Source organism: Podarcis melisellensis (assembly GCF_964234715.1).
Source record: "Podarcis melisellensis genome assembly, chromosome: 12".
Taxonomy (NCBI): Eukaryota; Metazoa; Chordata; class Lepidosauria; order Squamata; family Lacertidae; genus Podarcis; species Podarcis melisellensis.
This window is the reverse complement of record NC_138544.1, coordinates 28433767-28456636: the sequence shown is the minus strand read 5'-3', so window position 1 is coordinate 28456636 and position 22870 is coordinate 28433767. Positions and strand designations below refer to the sequence as shown.

Below are 22870 nucleotides of genomic sequence, written 5' to 3'. Positions count from 1 at the left end.
TTTAAAAATGCTATTTCATATCTTGCAAGAAAGAAGAATGCACCCCAGTAACTATCTCTCAGAATGTAATAGCTTTGTGAACAAGAAGCGGCAGTTGTTTGAATTAATTGCTGATGGCTGACACATAGACAAGCACAGTTTTTTTTTTTTAGTATTCTGATCTTTTTGAAGGTTTCTCAAGCCGGAAGGGCAGAGTATTGATAGAAACATCACATGTGCTGTGAATATCTATTCCTACCTTGGACTTGAAATAACCATTTCCTGTTTTGTTATACTGTATTTCCAGTCAAAGTCTCCCCCCACCCTTCTTGCCAGTGGCCATATTCACCATTAAAAAATGGGGACAGCAAAAATAATGAAGTCAAATTCAACCTCGTAACAGTTAGCAGTACTGTGGTTCTACTATGCCTTATCCATTATACAGTGTGATGGAACCACAAGCATCTCTCAGTTTCATGGTATCGTTCAGTAAATGCACATGCGTTCAAAATGAAGCTTCCCAATCCAGATTCTTTACTCATTTAACTAACTTTGGGAACATGCTAAGAGGAAGTAGTTCATGTAACATAATAGTTTTCTTTTCTTTTTAAAAAAATAATCATATTTTATTAATTTTCCATACAATCATTCCGCATTACAATTTCTGTTGAACTTTTCAGTTTTTGACTTCCTTCGGCTTTTCTGCCAATCATTCGAATTTAGTTTCTTTAAATACACATTTCCAAATTTTGATATTGCCTTTATACCTCCCCCCTCTTATATTTTACTTTTTTACAATATTTCTTATTTTATCACAGAGCTTCTCTAAATGCCACTAACGTTATTTCATTATCACTTAAACATTCCCAGTAATCTGTTAATTTCCCCCAGTCCTCGATGAATTTTTGATCTTGTTGATATCTAATCTTCCCAGTCAGTTTATCAAGTTCTACATAGTCCATCAGCTTCGTTCTCCATTCCTCCAACGTTGGTAATTGTTCTTGTTTCCATTTCTGAGCCAATAATATTCTTGCCGCTGTTACTGCATATTGGAAGATTTTATGGTCCTTTCTATTTATTTCGTTGCCTACAATTCCTAAGAGAAAAGCCTCTGGTTTCTTAACAAATGTATATTTCAACATTTTTTTCAATTCATTATATATCGACTCCCAGAAGCTTTTCACTTTCTTACATTCCCACCACATATGAAAAAATGTACCATCTATTTCTTTACATTTCTAAACATAATAGTTTTCTTCAGGTGCTTGCCTGAACATGTGAGGAATAAAAGGATCTGGAGGGGCAGGAGTGCATATAAAACTCCCCACCATCAGGGTCCCTGTGCAGGGTCCTCTTAAACCATCACACACTGAGCACAAAGGCTGGAAAGCACCTTCTGCAGGTGTTCAGCTGACTGTAGCTAGAAACACCTGTGAGATCAGGAATCCTGCATTTCACAGACCTTCCAAGTGTCCCTACTTTCCAGGGATAGTCTCAGATTTACAGAAATTGTCCCGGTTTCTGATTTGATCCTAGAATGTCCCACTTTTCCTTAGGACACCCCTATATGATATACAATATCTTTATTGTCATTGTCCCATACAGAAAAATGAAATTGGAAATCTACACAAATCATTCAAAACCCCATTTTAAAATACAATATACAATTTTCATCAGAGGAATGTTGAAGGGTATGGAGTTATGCGATCCTTGAGCCAAGGAGATTAGTAACTGAACAACCTTTAGGAGGCATCTGAAGGCAGCCCCATATAGGGAAGCTTTTGAAATGTTTAATGTTTTATTATGTTTTTACATATGTTGGAAGCCACCCAGAGTGGCTGAGGCAGCCCAGTCAGATGGGCGGGGTATAAACAATAAAATTATTATGGAATAGGATGTCCGTATTTTCATTGGAGAAATGTTGGAGGGTATGTTATCAGGATTCCCAACTGTGACGAGGCTCTTAACCTGGGGTCAGCAAACTTTTTCAGCAGGGGGCTGGTCCACTGTCCCTCAGATCTTGTGGGGGGATGGACTATTTTTTTTTGGGGGGGGGGGAATGAACGAATTCCTATGCCCCACAAATAACCCAGAGATGCATTTTAAATACAGGGTGAGTCTTTTAAAAGAGGCCTCTTGGAACATGTGTACTCTGTATCCATGAGGCCTCTTTTAAAGGACTCACTCTGTAAAAGCACACATTCTACTCATGTAAAAACACCAGGCAGGCCCCACAAATAACTCAGAGATGCATTTTAAATAAAAGGACACTCGTAAAAACACTGATTACCAGACCGTCCGTGGGCCGAATTTAGAAGGCAATTGGGTCGGATCCGGGTCCCGGGCCTTAGTTTGCCTACCCATGCTCTTAACAATGTTCAGTTGGGCACTCTTAGAAACCTGCTTCAGATCTTCATACTCAATGTGTGAACATCTGAGGTGAGCCTTTCATGCACAGATACTGGGGGTGGGAATTATGTGCATACTCCTCCCCCTCTGTGCACTTCAACCCTGGATGTTAATGCGATTAAGTTTAAATCTCCTGTTTATCTTGTTTGTGAATGCAATAGACCATGATAATATACTATGGGGGTGCTCAGCCATACACAAAACAAATAATAGACACAAGGTCTTTAAATAAATATAAGGCGTTAAGTCTTTGCGTCAGACCTTCCACATCTAATTAGCTGAGGCAACCCATTTCATCAGTTCCACCAAACATGTTAGGTTATACCACCCCTGTCAGATGATCTCTTTCGTCTTAATCTTGGCAGCACAACATACAGAAAGATTCTTCCGGTTAATTGCCATCTTTCTGTTCCATAGAATATCTGCACGTTAATAAGGCAACTGGTTTCAACCACACGATTACAGGAAATATACCACAGATGTTTCTGTTGGGGAAGTCAGATCTGGGTATGCATTTTGGGAAGTGTATGATAGCAAAGAGAGAGAAAGAAGAAGAGTTGATTGCAAACAATCCTCTTTCATTACTGCTGATCGCAAAAGGCTTAGATGTCAAAGCATCAAGGAGGGAACCGAGATTTAGCAGGAGATACTTAGGAAGTGGTAAAACAATAGGTTGACAAGGGACGCAGAGCAGTCAAATAAAACCAGATCCCTCTTGAAACGGTTTTGGAAGAATGGGAAATGTTTTTCATGTGTGTCGACGGGGCTAGCCAATGCTGCGGATATTTTTGAATTAATCCCCATTATTGAAAACAAATTAATTTCATTGAACCTCTATACCTATGACACTACTTAGAATCAAAGCAGGAGGATACACCTGCTCGGCTGCAGTTCAAATAACCAGCATTATTTCATAGCCTGAAACTAATGGTTTCCATCTGCTAAACCAAACATTTCTACCAGCTCTTAAGAAAAACCGCTCTGCAGAACAAAGGATGGTCTTGAGATATATATACTGTACTCGGAAAGTTGCTTTTAGGGATTCTGGCATTCTGTTGCTGTCCTGATGGGGAAATGTATTTACAGTACAGTTGCCTATAGATTTTATTCTCCATAGGATACTAACATCTCTAGGAAGTTGTCTTTCATTTCTTCTCTTTGTTTCCTATCCTAGCTAGTGTTTGAATAGAGATTTCATTAACAGCTTTTGCAGCACTAGCAAACTGCTGCCTCAAACACTACCATCTAAAGAACCTTCTGGCATCTTCCCTTGAATGGGAGGTATATTAGTAGCCAACATTGTGAAAACCTTTTTGGAAAAAGTGTATTTCTGAGGTTTGATGGCTCATAACACCACGTTTTTGGGAGCAATGCCATAACATTATATATCAATGGAAAGATACTTTAATGAAGAATGTAATGCAACAAAGTTTGTTCAATTATCTGTATTGTATCAAAAGTTATAGGCAAATAACCAGAAAAAGGAAGCACAACTTGCTTAGGTTGATATGCAGTAGTTTTCCTTCTTTTGGATCTAGCCAATGAGCACAAGTGTTTAGAGAACCAATCAGGTGTTATGAGCCATCAGATCTCAGAAATACACTTTCCCCAAAAGGTTTCCACAATTTTGGCCACTAGTGTATATTACCTGGGAGTGAGCTCCATTGAACCCAGTGGTCTTACTTTTGAGTAGACATGAGTAGATTGCACTGCAAACCTCAAATAAGTATCTTAAGGGGTCTCCAGTCTGGCAGGTGCCCTTATTTCCTGTCTCCCCCTGCCTTACCTGGTCTGTTATAGTCAGCAGCTACTTCCAGCTTCTCCAAGCTTCAGGAAACCACTTCAGAAACCCAAGAACTCTTGGCTGAGTCAGCTGCACCCTGCTCAGGAGCAAACCTCCCTGAGCCAATCACAGCTGAGTTACCTGTCCTTTGAGTGATGCTCTTGAAGTTTCTAATAAATTTTCTTCTGTAACTGCTTGCTATCTGGTCTGTCATTACAGACTGCCCATCGTGATCTGGATGGTTTATTCTATCAAGCCTCCTGAAGTTAATAAGGCCCTAGTTCCCATTTACCCCTGTTGCTCTGTAATCAGAATGGAGTAAATGACAAACACTGGTTCTGATCAATGTTTCTAAGAATGGTATTGATGATAACATGGTAGCAGCTTATTAAAGGGCAAAGATGCTATTTTAAAAAAGTAAAACACCAAGCTGACCTAAAGAGAACAATGGTTGTATTGTCAGATTATTACTGTTTGGAACCCATAGTCACAAATCCTCCAAGTGTCCCTATTTTCCACAGACAATCCTGGATTTACAGAAGCCATCCAGGTTTCTGATTTGACCCTGGAATGTCTCGCTTTTCCTATTTTCACCAGAAAATGTTGGAGGGTATGGAGTTATGCGACCCCCGTGCCGAGGAGATAAGTTACTATACTGTACAACCTTTAGAAGACATCTGAAGGCAGCCCTGTATGGGGAAGTTTTTTTTAAAAAAAGTTTGTATTATTATGTTTTTATATATGTTGGAAGCCACTCAGAGTGGCTGGGGCACCCCAGTCAGATGGGCAGGGTATAAATAATAAAATTATTATTATTATTATTATTATTATTATTATTATTATTATTATTATTATTATTGAATAGGACAAGCCATCGGAGAATTGTTGGAGGGTATGTAGACATGTTCATGGGATAGTTTAATGACCGGTGTTTCTGCATGCATTTATGGGTCAAAATGTAGCACTCTAGACAAATGTATGACAATGCAAGGAGATTTAAAATAAAAGGGCTATAAGCCATGAACACAATGTTTATTCTTGCACAGGCCAAATATTCAACAAAAATATTTGGATATGAGAGAATGACTGATTCAGACAAAGCAATGTATTTTATATCCAAAACACACAAGAGGATTCCTGTCTGTAATTATTTTCATATTTTACTTTGTGGATTAAGCCTGCAACAGGTTACTGTGGGGAAGAACCAGGATAATATAAGGCAGAAATGACAGCTAATATCAGTTTTTAACCCTTTTTCCACCTTGATGCTCTTCTGATGTTTTTGGACTACCACGCCCATTGATCCTGACCAACAACCAACTTGGCTGAGGCTGATGGGAGTTGAAGTTCAACAGCATATGAAAGGCTCTATGTTGGGGAAGGATGCTTCTATAATACAGTATCTAAGTTAAAAATTTTCTGGTGTGAGGAAAGGATCACCAATTAACCTCACAAATTCTTTGACAACTGAAGCCCATATTATAAAATGATCAAATCTAATATGTAATAGAAAGGCTGGTTTCTATACCCATTGACATGAAAGTTTATTTTTCATGCAAGAGTTGCAGTAGGAATAGGCAGAACACAATTAATCTGGTTCGTGTGACTTTTGCTGTAGACTTGATTGTAGGGTGCTCCCTGGTTGGCTTATTCCATTCCTTTGCAAACTTCAGAGATGTGTGAATGTTGAAGAAGAACTGTGGTTTTGGTATAGTTTCAGAAAGTGCAGGTCAGGTAGGTTCACTTTTAAATGTGAACTGAATCAAAATTCTCCCCCCATCCCTGGACAAAACCCAGTCCTTTAGCTGTAACTGCAAATTAGGCAATCTGAAGGTTATTTTCAGGCTTTTGCGCTGACATGGTTCTTGGGGACCATGTTGCTTGGGGCATTAAAGTGAATGCTTTATGTCATGAGATGGCACATAAACATTGCCAGTTAATTAAGTATATAAATGCATTTCAGAATGGTTTCAGCTTTCAGAGGACCTCTCTCCTTTTGAAGTCTTTTCAGATTCAGTTCTTCTTTTGTTAAGAGGTGTTTTCCAATGATCAGCCCAGTGACGGTAGTTGACGTTCAGAAAGGAGGAAGAGAACTTAAATTTACTGTTAGATACTATATTTTTGTAGTGAGCTTCTTTAAACGTGTTCCAGATAAGGGTTAGAATAATCAGCATAATGAAAAGATTTCTAACAAGAGCTGCTATTAGATTTTTATTTTTGTTTAATGCTGTATAAAGCTTTAAGAGAACATAGAACTCAACTGTGGGACCATTTTAAATATTTTCCCCTCCTGGGGAACCTTTGTGATGGTACAGCATCTGCCAAAATTAAAATGTTCTGGCTTTTCTTCTGGAGAATATGAGCACATCTCCGCAGCTGGCTCCATAAAATGGGTGGGGCTAACGGTAATTAGTCACAAATGACATATCCAGAGATGCTTATGCAGCAGGTTTACATTAATGGTTAACACAAATGATACAATCTTTTCATGTGTTCTTTAAGAAGCATCAAAAGTTTGGTTGCAGGCATTCTGGTTTTGTGCAGTCCTCTTTTTTTGCCATAAATTTCCAGCTGGGGTGTGGGACTATATGTGAAATGTAATATTTAAGTGTCTATCATATGTTTTTAGTGGCTGTTGATTACTCCTCTGAAGGATTATTAGGCTCCTATAAACCCAATTCCCATGTGGTGAGAGCAGGTTTGGGTGGGGGGATTGCAGCTGTGGAGGAGAGTGAATAACCCTTATTTTGCACTGCAGTTTTGTGTCCGTCCTCCCATCTCCTATGTCAATAAGGCTTCAGGGAGAAAAGTTCTATCCATGCCTCATTGCCACGTGGAAAGGTTTGTAGCAGAAAGCATGAGGAAACAGAGGGAGGGAGGTACACACACAGAGTCCCCAAGATATTTCCTCTGGGGTATGTGACCCTAGGAATAGACAAATATGTTGATTTCTGTTTTTCTCTCCATTTCTCATTTTTCCACTTTTAAGTTCAGTTCTCCATATTTCTGCATCAGTTTGTGAATTATTTTTTCAAAAGGTCCTTGTGAAAAATAATCAACATTTTATGATATTTTATTCTAATAGTTTTTTTGGGGGGGGTTAACATTTGCCAGATATACACATTTGGCAATAATAGAATACATTTTTATAATGCAGCAATATGCGCATTTTTATGACCCTTTCCCCAACATACAATTTTTGTACATATTATTTGATTGAAGAACTGCACCACAATATTCAGAGAAGTGCAAATTTCATAGGATTGCTATGTTTCGTTTCAGTTTCAGAAAATGCAAATTAGATAGGTTTGCATTGAAATCCAGAATGAATTTCTACCCCGTCTTATGTGACCCTTAACATAAAAAAGGTTCCCACTCCTGCTTTAAGTTACATGTAGCTATTATGAAAGGGTCTGTATACTGATAGTAATTGCTGCTCTGCATATGGAGACCTGGATTGGACAAGATAGCTGAATATTTATGCCATTGATGGAGAGTGTGTTGGTTTGCCACCAGCTTTCGAAATGCTCCAAAACAAAGCACACGTGCATATTTCAGCATCTGAGACTCTCCTACCAGTTGAGGCTAGTTTTTTATGTCCTGCATATTAGCACGGAAGGTCAGGCAGATGGTCAGGAAAATGGTATATCCATCAGCGACTTGACTGTTAGCTGCTGGAGAGGAGCAGCCCATTGCATGCAAAGGTTTCTCCATATAAGCCCTTTCCACTAGAAGGATGGAAAAAATAAGTGGTCAAGTTGCACACATGAAATGGTCCTTACATATAAGAGAGAACGGCTCCACACGAGTGTCACTGGTGTTTATGCAGTATTTGTTGTGGTGTTTATCCAGTATTTGACGTGCTTATCTCCATACAGTGATGGATATAAAGACTCTGGAAACCAAGCCTTATGAGGAACAGTTGAGGGAGTTGGGTTTGTTTAGCTTGGAGAAGATTGAGAGGTGATGTGATAGCCATCTGCAAGATATCTTGAAGGGCTGTCACATAGATGATGGAGCAAGCCTATTTTCTGTGTCTCTAGATGGTAGGACCTGAACCAGTGGATTCAGATGTCGACTAAATGACTTTCTTACGCTAAAAGCTGTTTGACAGTGGAACGGAATCCCTCGGAGGGTGGTGGACTCTCCATCCCTGGCGGTTTTTAAACAGAATTTGGATGACCATCTGGCAAGGATTCTTAAGTTGTGATTCCTGTGTTGCAGGGACTAGATGACACTTCCAACTCTACAATTCTACGGTTATATATCTGTGATGCCTGCATACCAGAGAACTGCAATATGCAGTAGCTTCCTTGTGCTTTTCCACTGCGTATTTCAAGATGTACTTCTTCTCCCCCTCGCTTTTTACATGTACATTCAGCAGCATGGGGTGAGCACTAGTGAAACTGCAGTAGCTTGTAAGGTGTGAGGCATCTTGTCAGTACGATGTCTATGGCACCATGCATCCAAAATGCCCTATTTAATTGTACTTCATTGCTGTGGGATCTAAGTCATGACTAACTTTCCCCATTGATTTCAGTGGGTCTATTCTTACCATGACCACATCTGAATCCAAACCCTTAATTTGCACATATTGGGTTGGATCCAGACTAAGTTAGCTGAACTTAAAAAGGTAAAGAACCCCGACAGTTAAGTCCAGTCACAGACGACTCTGGGGTTGCGGCACTCATCTCGCTTTACAGGCCAAGGGAGTTGGCATTTGTCTGCAAACAGTTTTTCCAGGTCATGTGGCCAGCATGACTAAGCCGCTTCTGGCAAAACCAGAGCAGTGCACAGAAACACCGTTTACCTTCCCACCGGAGTGGTACCTATTTATCTACTTGCACTTTTTGGTGTGCTTTTGAACTGCTAGGTTGGCAGGAGCAGGGACCGAGCAACGGGAGCTCACCCCGGCGCGAGGATTCGAACCACCGACCTTCTGATCAGCAAGCCCACGAAGCTCAGTGGTTTAGACCACAGCACCACCCGCATTCCAGTAGCCACCTTTAGGTTTGCTAGTAATTGATCTAGTATCTTATACCTCTAGGAAAAGTGTATGCAAATCTAGTATTCTCTAGCTACCACCATTCTGGAATATTCATGAATTTCAATATTCCACAACAGTATTCGTGAACAAATCCAATATTTATGTCCACCATAAATAAAAGATCCAAGCTTCATCCCCAAAGCATTGCTTTCCTCATATCTAATTGGTATTTCCTTTGCCATGGTGACAGCAGACCTGTTGGCTCCCTCAGGAGTTCAAGTTCTGTCTTGCTTTGACACTCCCATTTGGCACTTTCCTTCCTGTAAGCAACACCGGTCTCTCACAAAATCAAGCTTTCAAAGGGAAGTAACGGCTGAAAGGAATGACCTGGTTGGCAACAGCAATATTGGTCTAGCCCATCCCTTGACAAACGGACGGCCCCTAGATGTATTGGACTACAACTCCCATCAGCCCCCGCTAGTGAATAAGGAATAATAGCATTGCCCTAGAACAAAACTAGTTTTAACATAACATATGGCTAGCAGCTGTCAGGGCACATGGATTTGATCTCATGGGAGTGGTTTGTTGTGTAAGGTGAATGTGCTTTCCACAGAAGGAAGGAAGTTAATTCAGTGACTATACAGCAATCCATAGCAGTTTAACACTCTTTCATAGCTTTCAGCCTGCTCAATGTAAAATGAAACTTAAATGCATCTAAAGTTCTGCAGGATAATTGGACTGTATATTGGACTGGTTAACTTCCCTCGACAAATTTGTAATTGAAAGCAAACACTTCTAGAAATGTGGTATCATAAGGTGCCCTAAAATGGATTGCCAAGTGATTGTTTCTTGGGAACTCATTCACAAGAAACTTTATTTATCTTTGTCGTTGCTGTTCATTTGTCATGGGACTCATTACTAGGTAAGCATTGTCTGGAGGTTATAGACATTCTGAATCTAAATCCAGTTGGGACTAGCAGATTAGAGATGAGCATCTCTGTATGGGAGATCATTTTAAATGCCCATCTGCTGCAGTGTGCATCAATGAATAGATTGGCTGGCTTAGTTGTAGTTTTTGGATTCAGGTGAACCAACTTGGGATCTTCCCCATGATCAGAAACCCTGTTTTATCAGGGTTCTGGGTTGCAAGGAGTTCTTGGTCAGACCTTCCTTCTCCATGAAGACAGGTTTGCCAGAGGCGATAAGTTTTGAGGGGAGCCTGCATGTGCTGACTCCATTATTTAAGCTAACATACATTTCCCTTAAACATCTGCAAAATGCTTATGATTCTTCAGGAGCTAAAAGGACAAAGTTTGGGAGCAGAGTATAATTTCTTAAGAATGCCACCTTCCCAAGAATTATAATGCCTGTGGTTTCTTGCAGGACAGGGACAAAGCTAAAACATTTAGACCAATTTCAGTATGTATGTTGACATTTGCTCAGTGTACAACTTCCTTCATGAATTTTGGAGACTTGCTAGGACCCTTTATACACTGCAAACCTCAGTTTTTGCATTTTTCTGTTATATTAGTGGCACTCGCTCACTCTGAATCAGCTTTTTCCTTCCCTGATAGAAATGCAAGAAGGCAGTTATGTACCTGAAAACAACATAATCATGCCTTTTAGTTTGGGACAGATAGTGCTGTTCATGATTTGATCAATAGAGGGCACCAAATGAGAGTTTTGCTCGTTGAGTTTCTTCTCTTTTCTTTACTCTCTCTTTTTGGTTAAAAGCAAGATTACGGTGGGGGGGAGGAATAAAGCTCAAATTTATGCAGGAGAGGGGGTGGGAATGTTCCCATAAAGTGCAACCATTATACTAATTACTAAGAAATCTAAATGAGTCCTTTATGAGCATGTGATCTGTTTAATAACTCTTAAACAACATTAAACAATGCAATTCGTTATTTATGTCTGTGTAATTGCCAGTGGATTTCAGTGCAAACACACAGATATGCACACACCTCAATAAAAAGGATGCTGTCCTAGAGAAGGGCAAACAACTTAATAGGCAATAAAATGCTAGTTCCCCCTATAAAAACTTTTATTTGTCTGTTCTGCAGACACATGATGAATTGCATAAACTTTCTGGGGTAATTAGCTGATTAGAAGGGGTAAAAATAATAATCTGTAGAATATTTTTCAAAGCTTGTTCTCCAAAGAGGTTGCTGATACAGATGTTTGCATGCAACATTGGTTGAATCAGATGGATCAGTCAGTAAAGCATGAGACCCTTAATGTCAGGGTTGTAGGTTCAAGGTCCACATTGGGGAAAAGCTTCCGGCATTCCAGGCAGCTGGACTAGATGGCCCTCGTTGTCCCTTACAACTCTATGATTCTTATCTCACAGTCTTCCTTGCTTCCCTGACTGGAGCATAGCTAGAAGGCTGCTTGAGACTCTGCATAAGTAACAACCCTACTGCACAAAGATAAAATTTATTTTTGTTGCTCTGCCCGGTTTTGCCCAGCTCACACTGCCATGTGCCCCACCCCTGGTCTGTAGCTTGTTCTCCATGCACTGAATGCTCTTAAGTGCCCCAAATGCAAGAGCTGCACAACACGCAAACTCTGTATGTGGCATGCACCAAGCTGCTGCATACACTCTTTCACTCTTATCAACAGGCACCGTAGATCTAGCATTTTGATCTAGCCAGCTCAGATCTAGAAGTCGGGCTCTATTTTCATGACGCTGGTAAAGATGAGATATTGCCTAAGGGAAGTTTTTGGGGTATCTCCGCAAGCAGGTGTGAGGCATCCGTGAGAAATGTAACTATATGCAGTTCACAGCATCTGCATTTGTGATTCTGTCTAGTGCCAGCAGAGGAAGGTGGTTGTAGTGCTGTAAGTTTTGATTTCTGGCAACGCAGGCATAACAAACTGGCATTTGGTGTTCAGGATTCACCAGGAGATAGTTGGGAAAAAAGGTGGGCTGCTCCCACCAGTGTTTCTGTGACAGTAGCAGTTCCCCAAATGCTGTCACAATCACAGAATACAGAAATGTGTTTCTGCTGTTAAGAGTGGAAAGAGTGCTTAACACATTTCCATTGGTTCTCTTTCTCTCTCACCCTCCCTCCTCTCATGTGTGTCAAAATTGTCTGCTCTCAATTGCTTGCCCTCCTGCAGGGGGGAAAGAGATGAGTTGCACTCCACCAAATTTGAATCACACTCTCCCTCCAGCTGCAATTCTGTAAAAGAAAGCTTTCAGGAGGCTGACAACTGTCTTGCCTAGCCTTGCTTTTAGATGGGTGCAGCTATCTTGGGAATATGGCGCATGCAGAACAAGTTGTTTATGTGAGCTACACTCAGTGGTTGGGTGGCCCTTTCATGGCCCAGAAATGAATCTGCAATATCATCCACAGATAGTTGTCCACCCTAGTATGTATGTATAACAATAGCAATAACAATAATTTATTATTTATACCCCGCCCATCTAGCTGGGTTTCCCCAGCCACTCTGGGTGGCTCCCAACCAAATATTAAAAACACAATACAGCATTAAACATTAAAAACTTCCCTAAACAGGGCTGCCTTCATATGTCTTTTAAAAGTAATAGTTGCTTATTGCCTTGACACCTGCTGGGAGGGCATGCCACATGTCGGGCGCCACTACCGAGAAGGCCACCTGCCTGGTTCCCTGTAACCTCACTTCTCGCAGGGAGGGAACCACCAGAAGGCCCTTGGCACTGGACCTCAGTGGCTGGGCTGAATGGTGGGGGTGGAGACACTCCTTCAGGTATACAGGACCGAGGCCGTTTATGTGTATGTGTGTGTTGCTTCTGCCAACCTAGCAGTTAATATTCTGTTGGAAGCCACCCAGAGTGGCTGGGAAAACCCAGCCAATGGGCAGGGTATAAATAATAAATTATTATTATTAGTCAAAAGCACACTAGTGCTAGTAGATAAATAGGTACAGCTGCAGCGGGAAGGTAAACGGTGTTTCTCTGCACTCTGGCTTCCATCACGGTGTTTCGTTGTGCCAGAAGGGGTTTAGTTATGGTGGCCACATGACCCAGAAAGCTGTCTGTGGACAAATGCCAGCTCCCTCAGCCTGAAAGTGAGATGAGCACTGCACCCCATAATTGCCTTTGACTGGACTCAACCATCCAGGGGTCATTTTCCATTACATTTTACATATCCCACATAGCTAGAATTTCTTGCATGTTGAGATTGTTAGGTGCATTCCTCTTGGTTTTGTCACAGTCTGCTGAGATTTTTTTGTGTGTCAGCTATGGAGAGGGCCTTTTCTGTTGTGGTGCCGTTTATAGAATCATTTTCCTTCTGAAATCAGGCAAGCATAGACATCAATAAGCTTTCACTGTTTGCTATGGTCTTGTTTGTTTGTCCAGGCATTTGTGGTTAGCTTTGAGTAGAAATTGGCCTGTTTATTGCTGTTTTGAGGTAATTTGTGCATATTTCAATGTGTTGATTTTTTAAATTAGCAATGCACATGTACTGCTGCAAAGCACCCTGGAATCAGTGGTGAAGAGTGGTGTAGAAATGTTTTAAACAAATAAAGCTGATCTGCCTTTTTACTTGTTTGCATGTTTGTACAAGCTATTATATATACGTGTGGCATCTCGTAAGTTGGGGGTTAATCAATGGCTTCCATTGATGATCCTGGACTCCCATTTTATTCTTCAAAATTGGAGTGACTGACTTTTTAAGTTAGGGCATGTGTTTGGCTCTCATCCAGATGTTCTGAGACCACCCATATGTCTGTGTAGTTATCCAGTCTTCATGGTTCCAAACAGAAAGTTGACCAGACACAAAATGCTGTCTGACTGAATGGCAGAGCTTCAAAGAGGTCTTTTGTCGGTGCAGATAAAAGTCTCTTTGTCCAGTTTTGGGATAGATATCAGTCTTTTCCAAATGGTGGACTACAGTATGAATTCTCCCTTGCTTCAATCACTGAAGTAGCATCTGGATATTGCAGGGAATTCTGTATGTTCTCTCCCCCCCCCCCCGGCTGAACTCAGAGCAGATCTGCAGTTCAGCAAAACACATCTCCTGTTGAGATCACGTCGAAGCCACTATCTCTCACGCAAACATAGCAAACTCTCTGCACTCTAGTTAATTTTGCTAATAAGCTTCTGGTTTCTTGGGCCATTAGACATTAAGACCAGTTTTTGTGTGTACAAATAAGCCATTAGGAAAAGGGCATGTTGATTAGCGGATGTTCTGGTAGCCCTAGATGGAATTCATTCGCATGCATAGGCTAGTGGCCAGATGCTCTATTTAACATTTTCTAGAAATTTATGACAACTGAGCAAGCTGAGTTTAAGATTACTGCAGGCCAACATGACTACTTAAAAGATACTTTGAATGTGGACCACTTGTATGAGTCCATTGGCAGATTGGCAACTGGAGTACATGCAAGGGACATTTTGTTAGATTTCTGATACGCTATTGCAACTAAAGAAGGTGGTAACGTACCAACTTCTTTAGTTAGGGATGAGAAAGAAATCTGATTCATTTAGTATTTAAAGGCAGATTTATCTGATTTGCAATTTTCAAAACAAGATGTGAACCGAAACACAACCACCCTTTAAAATTCACACCGCTCTGAATTTTGCAATGCAGTTCTCCAGCAAAGCAATGTGCATGAAAATGCATGTGCTAGTGTAGTGTGCAGAAAAATGCATATATTTGTGTAAATGACTTAAAAAAAAACGCATTATAGGGAAATTGCTTTGCAAAAATGTGCATATCCAAAAAGAGCATGCAAAAATGTGTGTGTTATGAAAAATTCACACTTAAATGCTATTTAATTTGCATGAAGCCTTTTAAGATTGGGAAAATGATAACTAGAGAGAAACTGATATTGACACATTCTGTAGTGAATCTATCTCCCTGTGAATGACATTAATGCCTCAGATCTGCAATTCTTCCACAAAATGAGCTTCAAGTGAATATTATTCTTAAATCCTTCTTTTTATCCAATTTGGCATCACATTGTTTCTTCTGAATTTAAAATACCCAAATTAACAATGTTTCCCCACAAATGTGGTTGGCAAGAGAGAAATTTGCTGCTTCTTGTTTATTTAATATATTCTTTTTATGCTTTTCAGTCCAAAAGTTTCCCAGTGTGGCTAACCACTCATAATGCACTGAAGCAACCAGGTGCAATCAGAATTGACAATGATAACTTTAAAATAGCAAAATTAGATGTTAAAAAAACAGATAAACCAGAGTTATCAAGAATAAACAGCATTTTAAAAGCTGTGATGGGCTCTTCTAGCATCAAAATGATAAAGGAGATCCTCTCTTAGGAGAATATTCAAAATATAGGGTCTTCTCAGTGGTGACACCCTATTTCTGGTCACTATCCATGGTAGAGGACCCTGAAGAGGACCTCAACATCCAAGCAAGTTCATTGGAGCAAATACTGGTATATTCTTAATAAAAGCAATTGATATCTCACAATCCATCTACTTGCCATTCCTTTGAGCCACTTAGCAGGAAATAAATCCTTTAGAGTTGAGGCAGGAATGGGGAATTTATGATGATGTTGGACTCCAAATCCCATCTGCATGTGCAATGGTCGAGGATGATGGGAGCTGTAGTCCAACTACATCAACAGAGTTCCTATCGCTGATAAAAGGGAAAGCTATAAATCACCCAGAGATGCTTTTTAAATAAAAGCACACATTCTACTCATGTAAAAACATGCTGATTCCCGGACCGCCCACAGACCAGATTTAGAAGGCGCTTGGGCCAGATCTGGCCCCCAGGCCTTACTTTGCCTACCCACGATCTAGTCCACCTGTCTTTCTTCAGCTGAGGCCAGTTAGATGTACTGAGAAATCCACAGGCAGGCCATCCTTTTCAGTTGTCTGGGACTGATGGGATGCGGAGTCCTTCGACATCTGAGGGGAACCAGATTGGGGAAAACTGGTGCAAAAGGGCTAAAAGAACGGAAGGAGTTTGTGTAATATTGGAAAAGAGAGGAAGAAGGATATGACTTTGGTCAACATTTTGGAAGCCTTTCTGGAGTTTTGATCCAGGACAGCAGATGTGCTGCATGGTAGGGAGTACTAGGCTGTTCCCAACTTGTAAATAAACTCAAATATTACTGAAATGGCTAATGATCTCTCTGTTCCAGAGGAAGCCAAGCCCAAGTAAGCACTATTCCTAGGATGTCTCACAATGTTGGTAAGGGCAACATGCACCATCTTATATTGTGGCTGAGCATACTGAAGCTCTTGGGAGGGACAATTTGAAGAGGAGGGAGTGTTTAGCCCTTCCCCCCCTATAACTTCCTCCTTTCACAATTCGTATTCGAAATGAATGTTTCCCACATTGCAAACCCTGCCAACCACATTTTAACAAGTTAAAAAGGGCTACTGCTCTTTTTGTTTTGTGGCCTGAGGCCACTCATAGCATGCTTGTTGATCAAGCAGCACTGAAAGAATTCATCGGTGATCTAAGGATTTCAAAGCATCTCCTTGTGACCTGCAGATCAGAACCTGTCTCTCTAGACCTGGCACTTTTATTGCTTACCGTTAGCTTATCTCCTTTCACATCCTCATTTCTTTTTTAACCTGAGGAAACTTAGGACAAACAGCTTTAGCAGGGATTGTAAGCAGAAGTTCAAATTCCTATCCTGTCGCCCTTCCATTTGTACTGCAACATACATTTACCCATAGACTTTCCTGTCCTTTCCTCTCCAAAATGGGGGTGCACCAAAGATGATTCAGTTTGAGACCCCATTTTGGAAAGCAGATCAGTCTGACTGAATGTTTCAGGCACAACTTGTTTTCCCTCAGGGCTGAATCAGAACCTTGCTTTGGAAAATCAGAGGTTTCCAAAATTTCCCCATTGACTTACATGGAGAAATGGCCAGGGGGGAGGGAGTGTATAACCATTTTGGCATAATTAGATAAAATTTGCAGGCATTGTTGCCCCTTCTATAGGGATGGTGCCTACTGAATTTCAGAAAGATGGGGGCAAGGGTAGTCTTTAAATTTCTGGGGATTAAGAAATGCGTAGACACTGACCCCTCTGTGATTTCTATTTAAAATGTACATTGTTGGGGTACAGAATTTAGGAAGTTATGAAGAATGAAAACATTATGAGGCCTTGTTTTCCACTTAATTGACAAAACCACAACATTAATTTATATTTAGAATAATGTCTTTATGGACCATGTCAGGTTTGCTTTTGAGTTTCTGGCTTATCTGCAGGGAAGCCCCTTTACTAAAAAAATAGTTGATAAGAATAAATAAGTTTTAAAAACTTTTTCTCTGGTTGTATGACTTGCGGAAAAGAAGTTCACCCATCCACGCCCACCTGTCTGAAAACAACTTAGTAAGATACTGCCATGTGTATGTATCTAACACAATGAAGTCAAAGAGGAATTACTTTCACTTGCTTTCCTGACCAGGATCTGTATTGGTCTGTTGGACTAAAAAATGAAATTAAACTCCTCTGCCTACTTATTTGAGAGTAACACCATCAAACCCAGTGGGAGTTACTTCTGAGTAGACCTGTATTGAACTGTGAATCTGTGATTCCCATGATGAAAATTGAAGAAGGGTGGTCTTTAATCAGACTAATTAATTGAGAACATCTTTGTATGCTGCAAACAAGTGACAGATAAATCTTATGAAACAAAGAAACAAATATTTGGCTCTACTCACCATTGCCTGTTGGCATGTGGCCCCTGACAGATGACTTCTGAGGGAATGTGACCCCTGACAAAAATGTTATCCACCCCTGCTCTATAGGAAAGCGGTAGCTTCATGCCGCAGGCCAGTTACCATACTTAAACATATAATGTTTCCTTTGTAAAAAAAAAAAAAAAAAAAGTCTCCACGGTATATTTACAGCTTCTTTCTCCAGGGACAGGAAATAGCATTAGAATTTTGCCTCTCTGTTTAGCCCACACAGAGATTTAGGCAGAGATAATAAGAAAATGCTCTGCAATTATGCTCGCTCACACAGTATTAGCCTTTCAGATATGAAGCTGAAGCCAAAAGGAATAGCTCAGCCATTTAGGGTATATATTTCTCTGGCACACTGTTAATATTACCAAAGTCATTAGCTGGAAGTCATTTGCGCTCAGTCATTTTGCCTGTTAATGAGGCACTACTGAATCCTCCAGACATTAATTCCATTTAGGGAAACACAAAGGCAATCTGTACCTTACATCAAACGATTATGACTGCAGTGAGCGTGAGGAATTCGGCCGTTTGTAGGGGGTTGTTTTCCCCACAACAGACCCTCTGAAGGGAATTATGCCGTCTTTCAGATGTTAATTTGTTAAGGAAAACTCAATAGCTAATAAAGACAATTGCGTGTGTATTGTAAATATTAGGAGCACTGTGAAACCACCACCCTGATCTTTTTTTGTTTGTTTTTGTTTTAATAACAAAAAGGAGTGAAATAACGGGTTGACAGAGACCATTTTCACAAATGACACCCACATTTGGGTTGAGCATCTTCTCATAGCTGGTAACTGAAGTGTGAGGCCTACATTTGAGCTAGAAAGTAGATTTAATTGTTAAATTGCTATATGGTTTCATTTAGTATCTCTTTATTGCATTTATATCCTACCTTTCCTTCAAGAAGCTCAAGGCGGTGTATGTGGTTCTCTTCCTCCCCATTTTCCTCTCGCAGCAACTCTGTGAGGTAAGAAAAGCTTGTGACTTACTCAAGGTCACCTAGTGCGTTTCATGGCTGAGCAGGGATTTGAAACCTGATGTCCCAGGTCCTAACCCAACATGTCACTACATTAAATCTTCCTTATTTTCTCTTCAGCCCTGCCAAGATCTGTACTGCACAACCTTGGGAAAACAAGGACAAAACCATAATGCCAAATCTAACAAACTTGTTGAAGGAGGTCCTGGACCCTAGACATTACAGGGGAAGAACAAAACACTATCAAATTAAGTGAAGAAAGGTCTACCTCACATTCTTTTATTGTCTAATGGTATTTTTCAGCAGTTCAATCCTATATGCGTCCAGTTGGGAGTCCTGAAGGCTTCAACCATGCCTCCTTTCAAACAAATAGCTATAGGAGTTATAGCATGGCAGTGCGCTCCTATACACGCTTACTTTTGAGTTCCATAGGGTTTACTCCCAAATAAATGGAAGTAGGTTTGCAACCTAAATCTGAAATTCTATGCATATTTCCTTGAGAGCAGGCCTGAATGAATTCAGTGGGACTTAGTAGAAACTGACTTCATTATGGAAGGATCCGATTCAAAATGTATAGTTTTCTTAATGTCCAACTTGGGGGGAAATTGTGGTTTTTTGTTTTTTGTTTTTTAAAGTTCTATAAGTAGCATTGGAAATGTATCAACCAGGAATGCCCTACCAACACAACTGCTGGCCAAGAGGTTTGGTAAGTTGTTGAAAAGTATAGTAAGGAAAAATCCTGCCACAGAGAACAAGGGAATATTCTCCACATCACTTGGCAAGACAATTCAGATGACCAGCTTACTAAGTGACTATGCAGAAATGGTCTCCTGTTAACCGATTCAAACAAAAAGGATGCAGGTGATTCTTACAGCTCATGGTCTTGAGGAACATGATTCTTTGGAAAATTGTGCACTGTCTATGTGTCTGCATTTGAGTATTGGGATCATTCTTGGCAATCCTGCTCAGAACCATATCCCTGTAGATACCATTTTCTCGTTTGTTGGTATTGTTTCAACTATTCAAAGAACGTAAACCTTGCCCCACAAGCACAGTTGCTTCCCTCCAATCTCCTTCAAACAAAAATAAAGGCATTTGTAGTTAGTGTTTTCATTCCCCAGACATCACTCTCAGATTCAGCCATCGGTCATGATGCTCAGAAAGGCAGCATCTATGCTTTATCATATCCAGTGGAAACAACAGATCTGTTCACTTTTGGGAGCCACTAGGATTTGGCTTGCAGAATGATGGATGATGCTTAGATTTCATTTACTGTTGATGCGCGTGTCCATGTTTTCCTTGGCAGTAGTTCTACTTACAAACTATTTGGCAATTCAAGCAGACAGAAGATGCCAAACCAGAGATATGCCTAATTCCATTTCATTTTATTGTTGTGTAGCTCTGGGGATTCTTTGCTGACTTTAGTGGAATAGGGTTCCATGTGCACAACTGAAATTAGAATCTGAAAAGAAAGTCTAACATTCTTTATGGCTGCTGTTAGTGAATGGGCTATACCAGGTCAGCCAGAAGTTGTTGGGTTACAGCCATTTTCTGAGTTACCTAAGACATCTTGAGCTGTTAAACCACCATTACTGTTAATACGGCCATTGCAATTCCCTCCTGTAAAATCTGCTCTTTGGCCTGTTCCTGTCAGGAATTCTCTGTTCGTTTTGCATGAGCTCCATGTTCTCTGAATTTGTTGACATTCTTGAGTCGCTGTGAAAAAGCTATGGATTGCTGAATGAAAACAGATACTTATTTGAAGGAACATAAACATTTTCCTCCATCACCCCTTCTCACAAATGCTAATTGTGGAGAGCTTTTCCTGGTATAGGTTCTGGAGTTCCAAAAACATTGTCTTTCCATTCGAAAACTCTTTTAATGTATTTCTGTTGTCTTACTTGCTTATGTTAACAAACAGCAGAAAAGTCTCTGTAAGAATTCACATTTCAATGCAAATCTGAGGCACACCTCTATATATTCATCTATTGAGAGGTTTAAGCCTATAAGACAATAGGCTTTTAAACCAGCACTAAGGATGTGATGTAACTTTGAGTCAACTGCCCCTGTTACACAGTGCAATAAACTTTGCAAAATATTTACATTGCCCAGATGGGTTATCTTGCTAGATCCTGTTTTGAACAAGGAATGGAATCCATGGAAGTTAACAAACTGGCACTGCTAAAACTATGTAGCACTGATATTCAGAGTGTTAAGACCAGTTCTTGATTGCAAATATTAAAAAATCACACTACTAATTTCAGCTTGCACAGAGTTCATCACCTTAACCCATTGAGGAAGGAAGAGGCAGTTCAATCTATCTTTCTACAGCCATGTCTTTACCTGCCCTTTATGTGATGTCACACAGGACTAGGAATGGATGGACCTGTCAGTTTTGGTTCTCTCAGCTTCGTATTTTTCAAATCTTAATTCTAGTTCTCCATAATTCCACATCAGTTTGTGTGGATCATGTCTTTCAGCCTGGACACTGAGGTCTAGCTCCGAGGGCCTTCTGGCGGTTCCCTCACTACAAGAAGAGTTACAAGGAACCAGGCAGAGGGCCTTCTCAATAATGGCGCCCGCCCTGTGGAATGCCCTCCCATCAGATGTCAAGGAAATAAACAACTATCTGACTTTTAGAAGACATCTGAAGGCAGCCCTGTTTTGGGAAGTTTTTAATGTCTGATGTTTTATTGTATTTTTAATATTTTGTTGCAAGCTGCCAAACCCAGTCAGATGGATGGGGTATAAATAACAAATTATTATTATTATTATTATTATTATTATTATTATTATTATTATTATTATTTCCAGGGTTTCTGTTGGTAAGTTGGCTCTTGCTTTTTCTAAATGACACCCACTTTCACAGCATCACAAAACACAATCAGATTAACAGCACTAGTAGAGATGCCCATAGAAACTCATTTGCATGTAAGGCAAAATTATGGCATTTTAAGCAAGCCTGGTATTTACTGCCCTTCTGAACATGACTGGGGCTTTTAGAATCTCCCAGCCTGCGCAATGTGGTTTTCCTACTGAGTCATTGTAATGCTGTGCAAAATGTCCACTTTTGACAACAGGCAGGGAAAGGGTTACTCTTCTGTCCCTGAGGAATGGAAGGACCACAGCTGCATATCCGCAGTGGACAGCTTGCCAGAGAACTGCCTAAGAGAGAAACTACCCTGGACTCAGCTGCAGCGAATTCTTATTTGATCATTTCAGTCGCTATATTAAAGTAATGTGCTTTGTCACTTTGCCCTTGTGCTACTTATATTATATCACCATCAATATGCACATTGTTTACAGAGCAACGTTAGCAAAACTACACACACACACAAATTAAATTTCCCTAAAGGAAAGGAATGAGAATAAGAAGTGCAAGTTATGCTATACAGGTAGTGAGGGGCAAACAAAACATCAGGTGATTTGCCCTTCAGATCAAAAATTTCTTCAATTAGCACTAAGCAAATTTCCCCTATTGGACAGAAAACAATTACATAGCACATTTACATAGCATTACATTTTTAGAAGTCAGTTTGATAAATCCTAGCCAGACATGCTCAAAAATGTTTTACATTCTTCACTAAATTAGAATAAAAGGGTGCATATGCATTTGGAACTACAAAATACACATAACAAAGCATATTAAACTGCTTTTAATTTACATTTAAATGAAGACCTCTTTAATAAATTAGGCTATCATTTTCTATGCAAGCTTGATAATATCATCATAACCCATTGCTGAATTATGATGATTCAGCTGTTAAACTTCCAAACTAAGCCAAAAATACTTGGCATTTACTAACAAAAAAAAATCAAGTCTTTCCTAAGGCTTCTCGGATTTGGCTTCAGAACCTAAGAACACCCTAAAACCTATGTATCTTATTTTATAAAAAGTGTGCTCACTGTGCTTATTAAAGGAAGATGTGATTTCAGCACTGAAGACTTGCCTTGTTAATTAGCTAGAAAATGCACTGCAGATTTTTATATAATATATGGGATGATCTGATGATGGTCTAATCTCCCAAGTGGTTCAGAGTTATATGTCAAATGCTTTTTTGTGGCGGATTAACA

The 22870-nt window shown here is 40.1% G+C and overlaps 1 protein-coding gene across 1 annotated transcript in view; it reads right to left on the bottom strand.

Annotated features, from left to right (window-relative positions):
* The window catches only part of AGR3 (anterior gradient 3, protein disulphide isomerase family member), a 37139-nt gene extending 19207 nt beyond the window's left edge, over positions 1–17932 (bottom strand). Inside the window, exon 1 of the mRNA XM_081883486.1 lies at positions 17797–17932. The gene's annotated coding sequence lies outside the window, so the exon portion shown is untranslated. The remainder of the gene's footprint in view (positions 1–17796) is intronic.
* Between the last annotated feature and the right edge of the window lie 4938 nt (positions 17933–22870).